General features: G+C 39.6%; 1 protein-coding gene across 7 annotated transcripts in view; it reads left to right on the top strand.

Moving 5' to 3' along the window:
- The window catches only part of TMEM132B (transmembrane protein 132B), a 497,414-nt gene that overhangs the window by 468,207 nt on the left and 14,654 nt on the right, over positions 1-14,553 (top strand). Inside the window, exon 2 of one of the 7 annotated variants that reach the window (XM_058426045.1) lies at positions 13,229-13,304. The exons of the other annotated variants lie outside the window; for them this stretch is intronic. The gene's annotated coding sequence lies outside the window, so the exon portion shown is untranslated. The remainder of the gene's footprint in view (positions 1-13,228; positions 13,305-14,553) is intronic. 7 annotated transcript variants of the gene reach the window in all.

Here is a 14,553-nt window from a genome sequence, read left to right as displayed (position 1 = left end):
ACAGGTGTGTGATGTGTAATAATCACATCATGGAGAGAATGGGGTGTCCATCCCCTCAAGCATTTATCCTTTGTGTTATAAACAATCCAATTATACTCTTCTAGTTATTTTAAAATGTACCATTAAATTATTGACTGTAATCATAGTCACCCTGTTGTACTATTAAATACTAAGTTTTATTCTTTCTATTATTTTGTATCCATTAACCATCCCTACCTCCTCCACAACACCCACTGCCCTTCCTAGCCTCTGGTAACCATCCTTCTGCTATCTTCATGAGTTCAATTGTTTTGATTTTTAGATCCCACAAATAAGTAAGAATGTGTAATGTTTGTCTTTCTGTGCCTGGCTTATTCACTTAAGATAATGATCTCCAGTTCCATCCGTGTTGTAAATGACAAGAGCTCGTTCTTTTTTTACAGCTGAATAGTACTCCATTGTGTATATGTACCACATTTTCTTTTTTTTTTTTTTTATTATACTTTAGGTTTTAGGGTACATGTGCACAATGTGCAGGTTTGTTACATATGTATCCATGTGCCATGTTGATTTCCTGCACCCATTAGCTCGTTATTTAGCATTAGGTATATCTCCTAATGCTGTCCCCGCCCCCCCCACCCCCCACCCCACAAAAGTACCCGGAATGTGATGTTCCCCTTCCTGTGTCCATGAGTTCTCATTGTTCAATTCCCACCTATGAGTGAGAACATGCGGTGTTTGGTTTTTTGTCCTTGCGATAGTTTACTGAGAATGATGTTTTCCAGTTTCATCCATGTCCCTACAAAGGACACGAACTCATCATTTTTTATGGCTGCATAGTATTCCATGGTGTATATGTGCCACATTTTCTTAATCCAGTCTATTGTTGTTGGATATTTGGGTTGGTTCCAAGTCTTTGCTATTGTGAATAGTGCCGCAATAAACATACGTGTGCATGTGTCTTTATAGCAGCATGATTTATACTCCTTTGGGTATATACCCAGTAATGGGATGGCTGGGTCAAATGGTATTTCTAGTTCTAGATCCCTGAGGGATCGCCACACTGACTTCCACAATGGTTGAACTAGTTTACAGTCCCACCAACAGTGTAAAAGGATCCCTTCCTTACACCTTATACAAAAATTAATTCAAGATGGATTAAAGACTTAAATGTTAGACCTAAAACCATTAAAATCCTACAAGAAAACCTAGGCAATACCATTCAGGCCATAGGCGTGGGCAAGGACTTCATGTCTAAAACACCAAAAGCAATGGCAACAAAAGCCAAAATTGACAAATGGGATCTCATTAAACTAAAGAGCTTCTGCACAGCAAAAGAAACTACCATCAGAGTGAACAGGCAACCTACAGAATGGGAGAAAATTTTTGCAACCTACTCATCTGACAAAGGGCTAATATCCAGAATCTACAATGAACTCCAACAAATTTACAAGAAAAAAACAAACAACCCCATCAAAAAGTGGGCAAAGGACATGAACAGACACTTCTCAAAAGAAGACATTTATGCAGCCAGAAAACACATAAAGAAATGCTCATCATCACTGGCCATCAGAGAAATGCAAATCAAAACCACAGTGAGATACCATCTCACACCAGTTAGAATGGCCATCATTAAAAAATCAGGAAACAACAGGTGCTGGAGAGGATGTGGAGAAATAGGAACACTTTTACACATTTTCTTTATCCATTCATCTGTTGATGGACACTTAGGTTGCTTCCAAATCTTGGCTATTGTCAACAGTGCTGCAACAAACGTGGGAGTGCAGATATCTCTTTGATGTAACAATTTCCTTTCTTTTGGGTATGTATCTAGCAGTGGGATTGCTGGATCATATGATAGCTCAATTTTTAGGTTTTTGAGGAACTTCCAAACTTTTCTCCACAGCGTTTGTACTAATTTACATTCCTATCAGCAGTGTACAAAGGTTCCCTTTTCTCTATATCCTTGCTAGCATTTGTTATTGCCTGTCTTCTGAATAAAAGCCATTTTAACCGGCGTGAGATGATATCTCATTGTAGTTTTGATTTGCATTTCTCTGATGATCAGTGATGTTGAGCACCTTTTCATATGCCTGTTTGCCATTTCTTTTGAGAAATGTCTATTCAAATATTTTGTCCATGTTTTGATTGAATTATTCAATTTTTTCCTATTAAGTTGTTTGAGCTCCTTATATATTCTGGCTATTAATCCGTTGTCAGATGAATAGTCTGAAAATATTTTTATCCCATTCTGTGGGTTGTCTCTTTACTTTGTGGATTGTTTCCTTTGACATGCAGAAGCCTCTTAAATTGATGTGATCCCATTTGCCCATTTTTGCCTTGGTTGCCTATGCTTGTGGGATAATATTCAAGAAGTTTTTGCCCAGACCAGTGTTCTGGAGAGATGCCATAATGTTTTCTTGTAGTAGTTTCATAGTTTGAGTTCTTAGATTTAAGTCTTTAATCCATTTTGGTTTGATTTTTGTATATGGTAAGATACAGAGGTTTAGTTTCATTTCTCTACATATGGATATCCAGTTTTCCCAGCACCATTTATTGAAGAGACTGTTTTTTTCCCAGTGTATGTTCTTGGCACGTTTGTTGGAAATGCATTTACCGTAGGTGTGTGGATTTGTTTCTGGGTCCTCTATTCTGTTCCATTGGTCTATGTGTCTGTTTTTATGCCAGTACCATGCTATCTTGGCTGCTATAGCTCTGTAGTATAATTTAAAGTCAGATAATGTGATTCCTCCAGTTTTGCTCTCTTTGCTTAGGATAGCTTTGGCTATTCTGGGTCTTTTGTGGTTCCATATAAATTCTAGGATTTTTTTTTTCATTTCTGTGAAGAATGTCATTGGTATTTTGATAGGGATTTCATTTAATCTGTAGATTGTTTTGGGTAGTATGCACATTTTAACAATACTTCCACCCCATGGACATAGAATATCTTTCCATTTTTTGCTGTTCCCTTTAATTTCTTTCATCAGTGTTTCATAGTTTTCAGTATAGAGATTGTTGACTTCTTTGGTTAATTCCTGGGAATTTAATTTTATTTATTGCTATTGTAAATGGGATTATTTTTTAAATTTCTTTTTCAGATTGTTCACTGTCGGCATATAGAAATGCTACTGATTTTTGCATGTTGATTTTGTATCCTGCAATGTTACTGGATTTGTTCATCAGTTCTAATAGTTTTTTGGTGGAGTCTTTAAGTTTTTCCAAATATAAGATCATATAATCTGCAACCAAGGATAATTTGACTTCTTCCTTTCCGATTTGGATACACTTTATTTCTTTCCCTTGTCTGAGTGCTTTAGCTAGGACATCCAGTACTATGCTGAATAACAGTGGTAAAAGTGGGCATCCCTGTCATGTTCCATATCTCAGAGGAAGGGCTTTCAGTTTTTCCCTAAGCAATATAATACTAACTGTGGGTCTGTGGTATATGGCTTTTATTATGTTGAGGTATGTTCCTTCTGTACTCAGTTTTTTGAAGGTTTTTATCATGAAGGGATGTGGAACTTTATCAAATGCTTTTTCAGCATCAGTTGAAATGATTATATGGTTTTTGTCCTTCATTCTGTTGCCATGATGTATCACATTAATTCATTTGTGTGTGTTGAACCATCCTTGCATCCCAGGGATAAATCCCACTTGATCATGATGAATCATCTTTCTAATGTATTGTTGAATTCAGTTTGCTGGTATTTTGTTGAGGATTTTTGGATTAGTATGCACCAGAGGTATTGGCCTGTAGTTTTCTTTTTTTGATGTCTTTGTCTGGTTTTGGTATCAGGGAAATACTGGCCTTGTAGCATGAATTTGGAAGTATTCCCTCCTCCTCTGTTTTTTGGAATAGTTTGAATAGGATTGGTATTAATTCTTCTTTAAATACTTTGTGTAATTTAGCAATAAAACCCTCAGTCCCAGGCTTTTCTTTATTGGGAGACTTTTTATTATGGCTTAGGTCTCATTACTTGTTATTGGTCTCTTCAGGTTTTAGACTTCTTCATGATTCAATCTTGGTGGGTTAAATGTGTCTAGGAATTTGTCCATTTCTTCTAGAGTTTCCAATTTATTTATGTATAGTTGCTTATGGCAGCCACTAATAATCCTTTGAATTTCTGCAGTATCAGTTGTAATGTCTCCTTTTTCATCCCTGCTTTTGTTTATTTGGATCTTATCTCTTTTTTTTCTTAGTTATTCTGGCTAAAAGTTTGTCAATTTTGTTTAACTTTTCAAAAAACCAATTTTAGAAAAATTTTATTTTAGGTTCAGGGGTATATGTGCAGGTTTGTTATATAGGTAAACTCATGTCATGGGTACTTATTGTATAGATTCTTTTGTCACCCAGGTACTAAGCCTAGTACCCAATATTTTTTCTGCTCCTCTTCCTACTCCCATCCTCCATCCTCGATTAGGTCCCACTGTCTGTTGTTCCCTTCTTTGCGTACATAAGTTCTCATCATTTAGCTGCCACTTATAAGTGAGAACATGTGGTATTTGGCTTTCTCTTCCTGCGTTAGTTTGGTAAGGATAATGGCCTGCAGATTCATCCATGTTCACACAAAAGACATGATCTCCTTCTTAAAGAAAACCAACTTTTTGTTTCATTGATCTTTTGTATTGTTTTATTTAATTTAAATTCACTTATTTCTGCTCCAATCTTTATTTCTTTTCTTCTACTAACTTTGGGTTTGGTTTGCTGTTGCTTTTCTAGTTCTTTATTTTATTTTATTTTATTATACTTTAGATTTTAGGGTACATGTGCACAATGTGCAGGTTTGTTACATATGTATCCATGTGCCATGTTGATTTCCTGCACCCATTAACTCGTCATTTAGCATTAGGTATATCTCCTAATGCTGTCCCTCCCCCCTCCCTGCACCCCACAACAGTCCCTGGAGTGTGATGTTCCCCTTCCTCTGTCCATGAGTTCTCATTGTTCAATTCACACCTATGAGTGAGAACATGCAGTGTTTGGTTTTTTGTCCTTGCGATAGTTTACTGAGAATGATGTTTTCCAGTTTCATCCATGTCCCTACAAAGGACATGAACTCATCATTTTTTATGGCTGCATAGTATTCCATGGTGTATATGTGCCACATTTTCTTAATCCAGTCTATTGTTGTTGGACATTTGGGTTGGTTCCAACTCTTTGCTATTGTGAATTGTGCCACAATAAACATACGTGTGCATGTGTCTTTATAGCAGCATGATTTATAGTCCTTTGGGTATATACCCAGTAATGGGATGGCTGGGTCAAATGGTATTTCTAGTTCTAGATCCCTGAGGAATCGCCACACTGACTTCCACAATGGTTGAACTAGTTTACAGTCCCACCAACAGTGTAAAAGTGTTCCTATTTCTCCACATCCTTTCTAGTTCTTTAAGATGAATCATTAAATTGTTTATTTGAAGTTTTTCTTCTTTTTTTGATGTAGGCATTTACAGCTACATACTTCCCTTAGTATTTCTTTTGCTGTATGCCATAGGTTTTCTTATGTTGTGTTTCCATTAAAATTAGTTTTAAGAAATTTTTCAGTTTTTTTTTCTTAATTTGTTCATTGATCAAATGGTCGGTCATTCAGGAGCATGTTGTTTAATTTCCATGTATTTGCATAGTTTCCAAAATTCCTCTCGTTATTGATTTCTAGTTTTATTCCATTGTGGTCTGAGAAGATAATTAATATTGTTTCAATTTTTTTAAGTGTTTTAAGACTTGTTTTGTGACCTAACATATTGTCTGTCCTTGAGAATAATCCACATGCTCGGGAGAAGAATGTATATTCTGCAGGCTTTGGATAAAATGTTCTGTAAATATCTATTAGATCCATTTGGTCTATAGTGCAGATTAAGTGCACTGTTTCTTTGTTGATTTTCTGTCTGAAAGATCTGTCCAATGTTGAAAGTGGGATGTTGAAGTGTCCAGCTATTATTATATTGGAGTCTGTCTCTTTAGTTCTAATAATATTTGCTTTATATATCTGAGTGCTCCAGTGTTGGGAGCATATTTAGTTAAAATTGTTATATCCTTTTGCTGCATTAACTCATTTATCATTATATAGTGTCCTTCTTTGTCTCTTCTTAGAGTTTTGTCTTGAAGTCAATTTGTCGGATATAAGTGCAGCTACTCCTATTCTTTTTTGGCTTCCATTGGCATGGAATATCTTTTTCCATCCCTTTATTTTCAGTCTATATGTGTCTTTATAGGTGAAATGTGTTTCTTATAGGCAACACATCAGTGGGTCTTTTTAAAAAATCCATTTAGCCACTCTTTTTTTATCGAAGTTTAATCAGTTTACATTCATTGTTATTATTAAGTAAGGACTTACTCCTTCCATTTTGTTACTAGTTTTCTGGGTGTTTTGTACTCTTCTCTTCCTTCTTTCTTTCCTTCTTCTTTCTTGTGAAGGTGATTTTTTTGGTGATACAATTTACTTTCTTGCTTTTTTATATTTTATATGTTTGTTACATGTTTTTTGGTTTGAGATTACCATGCGGCTTGCAAATACTATCTTATAACCCATTATTTTAAACTGATAACAACTTAACACGGTTTGCATAAACAAATAAGCAAAAAGAAAACTAATAAAAACTCTACACATTAACATCATCCCCCCACTTTTAAACTTTTTGTTGTTTCTGTTTATATTTTTTTGTACTATGTCCTGAAGAGTTGTTACAGTTATTATTTTTGATTGGTTCATCATTAAGTCTCTCTACTTAGGATAAGAGTAGTTTACCCATCCCACTTATCATGTTATAATATTCTGTATTTTTCTGTGCACTTACTATTACTAGTGAGTTTTGCACCTTCAGGTGATTACTTATTGCTCGTTAATGTCCTTTTCTTTCTGATTGAAATACTCCCTTTAGCATTTCTTATAGGACAGGCCTGATGATGAAATCCCTCAGCTTTTGCTTGTCTGGGAAAGTCTTTATTTTTCCTTTATGTTTGAAGGATATTTTGGCCAAGATATACTATTCTAGTGTCAAAGTTTTTTTTTTTTTCGTCCTTCAGCACTTTAAATATGTCATGCCACTCTCTTCTGGCCTTTGAAAATTCTGCTGCTAGATGTATTGAAGCTCCATTGTATGTTATTTGTTTCTTTTCTCTTACTATTTTTAGGATCTATTCCCTATCTTTGATATTGGAGAGTTTATTAAATGCCTTGTGGTAATCTTCTTTGGGTTAAATCTTCTTGGTGTTCTATAACCTTCTTGTACTTGGATAGTGACTTTTTTTTTGTAGGTTTGAGAAATTCTCCATTATTATCCCTCTAAATAAAGTTTCTACCTGTCTCTTACTCTACCTCCTCTTTGAAGCCAAGAACTCTCAGATTTGTCCTTTTGAGGCTATTTTCTTTCTTTCTTTTTTTTTTTTGAAGGAGTTTCACTCTTGTTGCCCAGGCTGGAGTGCAGTGGTGCAATCTCAGCTCACCGCAACCTCTGCCTCCCGGGTTCAAGCGATTCTCTCGCCTCAGCCTCCTGAGTAGCTGGGATTACAGGCACGTGCCACCACGCCCGGCTAATTTTGTATTTTTAGTAGAGACGGGGTTTCTCCATGTTGGTCAGGCTGGTCTCGAACTCCCAACCTCAGGTGATCCACCTGCCTCGGCCTCCCAAAGTGCTGAGATTACAGGCATGAGCCACCGTGCCCGGCCTTGAGGCTATTTTCTTGTAGGTGTGCTACAAGAAAATAGATCTTGTAGGTGTGCTTCCTTAATTTTTATTCTTTTGTAAAATTTTGTCTCCGCTGGAGATATATTTTCAAATAACTTGTCTTCAAGCTCACTGATTCTTTCTTGAATCTCCTTGGTCAATTCTGCTAATAAGTGACTGGTGCGTTCTTCAGTATGTCAATTGCATTTTTCAGCTCCAGAATTTCTGCTTATTTTTAATTATTTCAGTCTCTTTGTTAAATTGATCTGATAGAATTCTGAATTCCTTCTCTGTGTTACCTTGAATTTCTTTGAGTTTCCTCAAGACAGCTATTTTGAATTCTGTGTCTGAATGGTCACATATCTCTGTTTCTCCAGGATTGGTCTCTTGTGCCTTCTTTAGTTCATTTGGTGAAGACATGGTTTTGTGGATTGCCTTGATACTTGTAGATATTTAAATGTGTCTGGGCATTGAAGAGTTAGGTATTTATTATAGTCTTTACTGCCTGGGCCTATTTGTACCTGTTCTTTTTGGGAAGGCTTTCCAGGTATTCAAAAGGACTTAGGTGTTGTGATCTAAGCTGTATCTGCTTTAGAGGGCACCCCAAGCCCAGTAATGCTGTGTTTCTTGCAGACTCAAAGTACCCCCTTGATAGTCTTAGTCAAGATCTGGGAGAATTCTCTGGTTTATTAGGCAGAGATTCTTGTTCTCTTCCCTTAGTTTCTTCCAAACAAATGGAATCTCTCTCTCTCTCTGTTCTGAGCCACCTGAAGCTGAGAGTGGAGTGACATAAGCTCCTCTGTGGCCACTCCCACTATGACTGTGCTGGGTCAGACCTGAAGCCAGCACAGCACTGGGTCTCATCCAACGCTTGCTGTAACCATTCCCTGGCTACCATTTATGTTTGCTCAAGGCCCTGGGGCTCTACAATCAGCAGGTGGCAAAGTCAGCCAGGTTGGTGCCCTTCCCTTCAGGGTGGTGAGTTTCCTCAGGCCCTGGGTAGGTCCAGAGGTGCTGTCTGGGAGCCAGGGACTGGATGCAAAAACCTTAGAAGTCTGCCTGGTGTTCTATTGCACTGTAGCTAAGATGGCACTCAAACCACTAGATGCAGTCCTTTCCCGTCTTCCCTCCCCTTTTCAAATGCAGAGAAGCCTCACCCTGGGGCCACCACCACCACAGGCCCACAGAGAGTACTGCCAGACTACTGCCAATGTTCCCTTAAGGTACAAGAGCTCTTCAGTCAGCTTGTAGTGAAGGCTACCTGGCCTGAGACTCACCCTGCAGGGCAGTGGGCTCCCCTCTGGCCCAAAGCAGGCCCAGAAATGCCATCCAAGAGCAAGTCTTCTAATTGGGGGCCCCAAGAGCCCACCTGGTGCTCTACCCACGTGTGGCCAAGCTGGTACCTAAGGTGCAAGATAAATTCTTTACCTTTCTCTCTGCCTTTCTTAAGCAGGAGTCTTGTCCTGTAACCATCACAGTTGGGAATGTGCTGAGTTTCACCTGAAGCCAGCAAATCTCAGAGGCTTACCCATGGTCCTTGATGTAGTACCAGGATATTGCTGCCGGTTTCTCAGGACCCAAGAATTCTTCAGCTAGTAGGTAATAAATGCTGCCAGGACTGGGTCCTTTCCTTCAAGGCAGTGGGTTCCCTTCTGGCCGAGGGTATGTCTAGTAATGTTATCTGGGAGCTAGGGCATGGAAAGGAGGCCTCAGGACTCTGATCAGTGCCCTATTCTGTTGTATCTGAGTTGCTATCCAAGAAGCAAGACAAAGTTCTCCCCATTCTTCCTTCTCTCCTCAAGTGGAGGAAAGGGGTCTTTTGTGGTACTGTAAGCTGTACAGCCTGGGGTTAGGGAAGGGTGATGCCAGCGCTCCCTTAGCTGCCCCAGCTGGTGTCTCAGTAGGTCACGTACCCCCAGGTCCACCGGCCCTGGGCCGAGTTCAGCACTAGGACTTGCCTAGCTGTTGTAATCCTTATGGACTAGGCTGCCTTTCAAGTTTATTTAGGAACACAGAGCACTTTAGCCCACAGTGGTAAGGATTGCAGAAATTCAAGTTTGGACTGCTGGGATTGGAGATTCCTCTCTGCCTAGGGCTGGATTTATTTATTAATTTATTTATACTTTAAGCTCTGGGGTACATGTGCAGAATGTGCAGGTTTGTTACATAGGTATACATGTGCCATGTTGGCTTGCTGCACCCATCAACCCGTCATCTACATTAGCATTTCTCCTAATGCTATCCCTCCCTTAGCCCCCCACCCCCGACAGGCCCAGTGTGTGATGTTCCCCTGCCTGTGTCCATGTATTCTCATTGTTCAACTCCCACTTATGAGTGAGAACATGCAGTGTTTGGTTTTCTGTTCCTGTGTTAGTTTGCTAAGAATGATGGTTTCCAGCTTCATCCATGTCCCTTCAATGGACACAAACTCATCCTTTCTTATGCCTGCATAGTGTTCCATGGTGTATATGTGCCACATTTTCTTTATCCAGTCTATCATTGATGGGCATTTGGGTTGGTTCCAAGTCTTTGATATTGTGAACAGTGCCACAATAAACACACGTGCGCATGTGACTTTAAAGCAGAATGATTTATAATCCTTTGGGTATGTACCCAGTAATGGGATGGCTGGGTCAAATGGCATTTCTGGTTCTAGATCCTTGAAGAGTCACCACACTGTCTTCCACAGTGGTTGAACTAATTTACCCTCCCACCAACAGTGTAAAAGCATTGCTATTTCTCCACATCCTCTCCAGCATCTGTTGTTTTCTGAGATACCATCTCATTCCAGTTAGAATGGCGCTCATTAAAAAGGGCTGCTTTAAATGCTCCCTCTGTAGGTGGGTGTCAGTAAATTTGGTCTGATTTCTCTTTCTGCTGTAACAGGGTGGCACTGAGTTCAATGCCTCACATTTGCTGTGCTCTCCCTCCCCCAGTGCACTGAAATGCTCTCTGCAGCACACTGCCACTGCTGGGAGTGGGTGTGGGTGGTGGTGGTGATGCGAGACTCCCTTTTCTACCTCTTCAGTGCCTCTTTCAGTGATATTAAGTTAAAGCCAGGTACTGTTAGTGCTCACCTGAGTTTTGGTTCCCATGAAGGTGCTTTTTTGATGTGTAGATGTTAAATTGGTGTCCTTGTGGTGGGGACGGTCGATGGAGCCTTCTATTTCACCATCCTGCTTTCCTCCTCCCCAGCTTTGATTGCTATATGGTTACGCTCAGGGCACCATGGGCTTGAAATTCCTTTAGTGATTCCTTGCACTTAGAATGTGAGCTAATTTTCCAGAGGTTATTTTCTCAGTGTCTGCTTCCTTCTTGGCTTTGAATATTTCCATTGTGCTCAAGAGCGAATCTGTTTCTTGTAGCTCTCCTAATTGTATTCCCTATTATTTTTACTTGGTGCTTCTTAGCCTAGTGGAGGACCAGGGCCAAATTCTCTGATGTTCTGATTAAGCATTAGGCTTAGTAGACACTGTACCACTTAGCCTCTAGTGTATGGCTTTCAAAGGTGCTCCTACCCCTCTTCAAGCTGTAGTGTGTCTAGCATGCATTCTCATCCCTCCCTCGGGATACAGCTTTCTGTTTCCTTTCCTTTCCTTTAGATGCAATGAGTTTCCACAGTATCCTGATTGGCAGATTTTATTATACTTCTGCCTGAAGACTAAGACTTTTGTCCCATGGGGGAAATAGAAGAGATGAAACTGCAGAAATTTAGCACTGACTGCCGTTTCTCTCCGCAGCCAGGATCATGAGGGAAGCTGTCTCAAGATTATCTCACATATTCTCTCTAAGTGTCTGGTGAGATTCTTAGAACCTGCAAGAGGGTACAAACTCCCCTGTATTTACAGTCCCCAGGGTCTTTACACTCTCACAATAGTCCACATTTGTTCTGTAGAAATGTATCTAAAAGTTTTACTTGAATCCTTCTTATCAGCTTATGTGGCTTTCAGCAATGTCTACCCCAGGGAAGCAAATGCTTAATATATATTTCTCCCTGCAGGTTCATGTCTTTCTCTAGATTGCAGGTTAGTTTGTTACCCTGCAGCCACAGTTGTCAGAAAAACTTAATAAAAATTATTAATTTGTAGTTTGATAAGGGTGGGAGAAATGTTTTTCAGTGCTCTACATTTCTGAGTTGAAACTGGGGACCTGGCTGTCTTGATTTTGTCTCTGATTTTTATCAGAGAATAATCCAGGCTGCTTTAAATATACAAAAACTAATAATGAACTCAACATATAGAGGGGATCAGAGGACACTCAACATAGAGAGGGGATCAGAGATCCAAACTTATTTCTTTAGCTTTGTGAACCCTGAATATCTGAGACAAGTCCCAGTCAATTTAGAAAGTTCATTTTGCCAAGGTTAAGGACACGCGCCCATGACACAGACTCAGGAGGTCCTGATGACATGTGCCGAAGGTGGTAGGGCACAGCTTGGTTTTATACATTTTAGGGAGGCATGAGACATCAATCAATATATGTAAGATGAACATTGGTTCTGTCCGGAAAGGCGGGACAACTGGAAGCCAAGTGGGGGGACAACTTGAAGCAGGTAGGGGACTTCCAGGTCATAGGTAAATAAGAGAAAAAATGTTGCATTTCCATCATTGTGGCTGAAAGCAATCAGGGAAAAGAGCCTGGGGTAACCACTAACACAAGTAACAATAAGGATGACTCTCAGAATCGTCATACTTGTGAAAAAAGCCAGACATAAAGAGTGTATATTGTGATTTCATTTATATAAAATTCTAGAAAATGAAAACCAATCTGTGGTGATGAAAAGCACATCAGTGGTTGCCTGGGGCCAGGCGAAGAGGGAGCCATGGACTGAAAAGACACATTAAGATCTGTTTTTGGGGTGACAGAATATTCTGTCTGTGTAGTGTTTTCATGGGTGGACACTGCCAAACTCATTGAACTTTATCCTTTAAACGGATATACACTGTATTCCACATAAATTGTAACTCAGTCTGGTTGATAAAAAGTACTGATGTGTGTATTTAGGTTTTGCCTTTTCCAATCAGCCTGTGGTCCTCTGGAGGAAGGGCCATGTCTTCCTTGCCTGGGCTGCACTGAAGCAGTAACACAGTGCTGAGGAGGCCTCTGGCACAGAGAGACTGAGTGGGAATCCATGCTCTGCCTTTCACCAGCTGTGATCCCTTAACTAGCAGCCACTCCTTGGCCTCAGTCTACCCTCCATAATATAGGGACAAAAATGTAATGTACAGAGTATTTGGAGAGGTTAACGGGTATAATTCTACATAAAATTTTGAAAACAATGCAGGGTTCATAGTAAGAACTTAATACATGATAGATATTATTATTCCTTTTGGCATTTATTATTAGTTAAAAACTCCAGGTAAAAAATATTTTTGAGTACATACTGCACCTCAGACACGGTACACTTCACTAAACTCAGTAATACATACAAAGTGTTTGATTCAGGTGATAAGTGAATATCAAAGGTTGTTCTCTACATAGTTTTGATTCTTTTTGCCTATTTTAATATAGAATTTCAGCATTGTTTGTAAGTTTGTGAGAAACATACTACCTGATTCTGTGCATTTTTTTTCTTCTAACATAGCAACACATGTCTCGCGTTGGGAGAGGGGTCATGAGAGAAGTCCAATGCGCAGTCAGCCTCCCATCAGTGCAGGCAGGTGGGTCAACAGTGTGGCAAACACAGAGGGTGGCTGATGCACAGATTAAATTCTTGCTTCTTTTTAAAATAGAACATGAAGTAAATGATGTGTCTTACAAGATACCCAAAGGAAACATATTCGCATCTGGAGAGCCCCTTTTAGCCTCTTTTATTATAAAGCAATGTAGTTGCAAAAGTGCAATTTGACAGTAAAAATATTAACCTCTAAAGGCAACTTTCCCAGGATGACATTTACAAGCCATCTCACACATGCTCACAGATTAACATGACACAAATCATCTGTTTTCAATCTCCATGTTCCTGTCCTCAGCTCTTATATTAGGATTGACAGCATTTGGTTTTCGATGTTCCTCCTGGGGCTCAGAGAGCCCTGAAGGTATCATTTAGATGAATGTTGGGAATCTGGCTCTGATCTTTATTTTTCTGTGTCTTCCTGTCATCTCCCCACATCCTTCCTTCCCCTGCCAATAAAACACACATGTACCTCATACACAGAGATCTTAATTCCCAGTTAAAAGGCCAAATTGACCACTGGGAATCCAAGGCCTCACATTTATCAGCTTTGTTCCTTCTGGTCTGTCTTCTCTCATAATATATGAAATCACTTTCATTTTTCTTAATGCCATTACCATGATAACCTTGTGTAAGTGACCTTCTTTGCCTTCTTACAGATACACACACTACTGGTGGTGGTGTACAGAAATGAATGGGTCTCAGAGGAAACCGTTGTGACATATTCATTCACACACTCAGCATCTATTTATTGACTAACTTCTATGTGCTCAGCACTGTGCTATTAGTAGAGACAGCAGGGAAAAGGAGAAGGGTCCATGTGTGAAGCAGATTACCATCAGGTGGGGAAGATAGACAAGAAACAACCAGGGGCATTACGAGAGTGGTAATTACTGTGAAGAAGTACCTTATATAACAGAGCAATCTGGTGCGATTAATGCAGTGTAAGTGACATGATATAAGCAATATGAAGAGTCTAAGTAATGCAGCAATGTTGTAAATTCAGTGTACACAGTAGCACACACAGCAAATTAGATACAGGAAAATAGTGACCAGAGGCGGGTGCCAAGTTTAAATGAGGAGTGGCTCCGGGAACACATTCTGAGGGGTGGCATTTGAGATGCAGTCCTGTGTCATTTATAATCCTTTTGGTGGCAAGTAACAAAACCACATAGACCAAGATGGCTTTAGCCACAAGAACGACAATCACCTGATAAAACGCCTCAAAGTTGGGG

Source organism: Hylobates moloch, unplaced genomic scaffold (assembly GCF_009828535.3).
Source record: "Hylobates moloch isolate HMO894 unplaced genomic scaffold, HMol_V3 SCAFFOLD_12, whole genome shotgun sequence".
NCBI classification, from domain to species: Eukaryota; Metazoa; Chordata; class Mammalia; order Primates; family Hylobatidae; genus Hylobates; species Hylobates moloch.
This window is presented reverse-complemented; position numbering and strand designations above follow the sequence as displayed.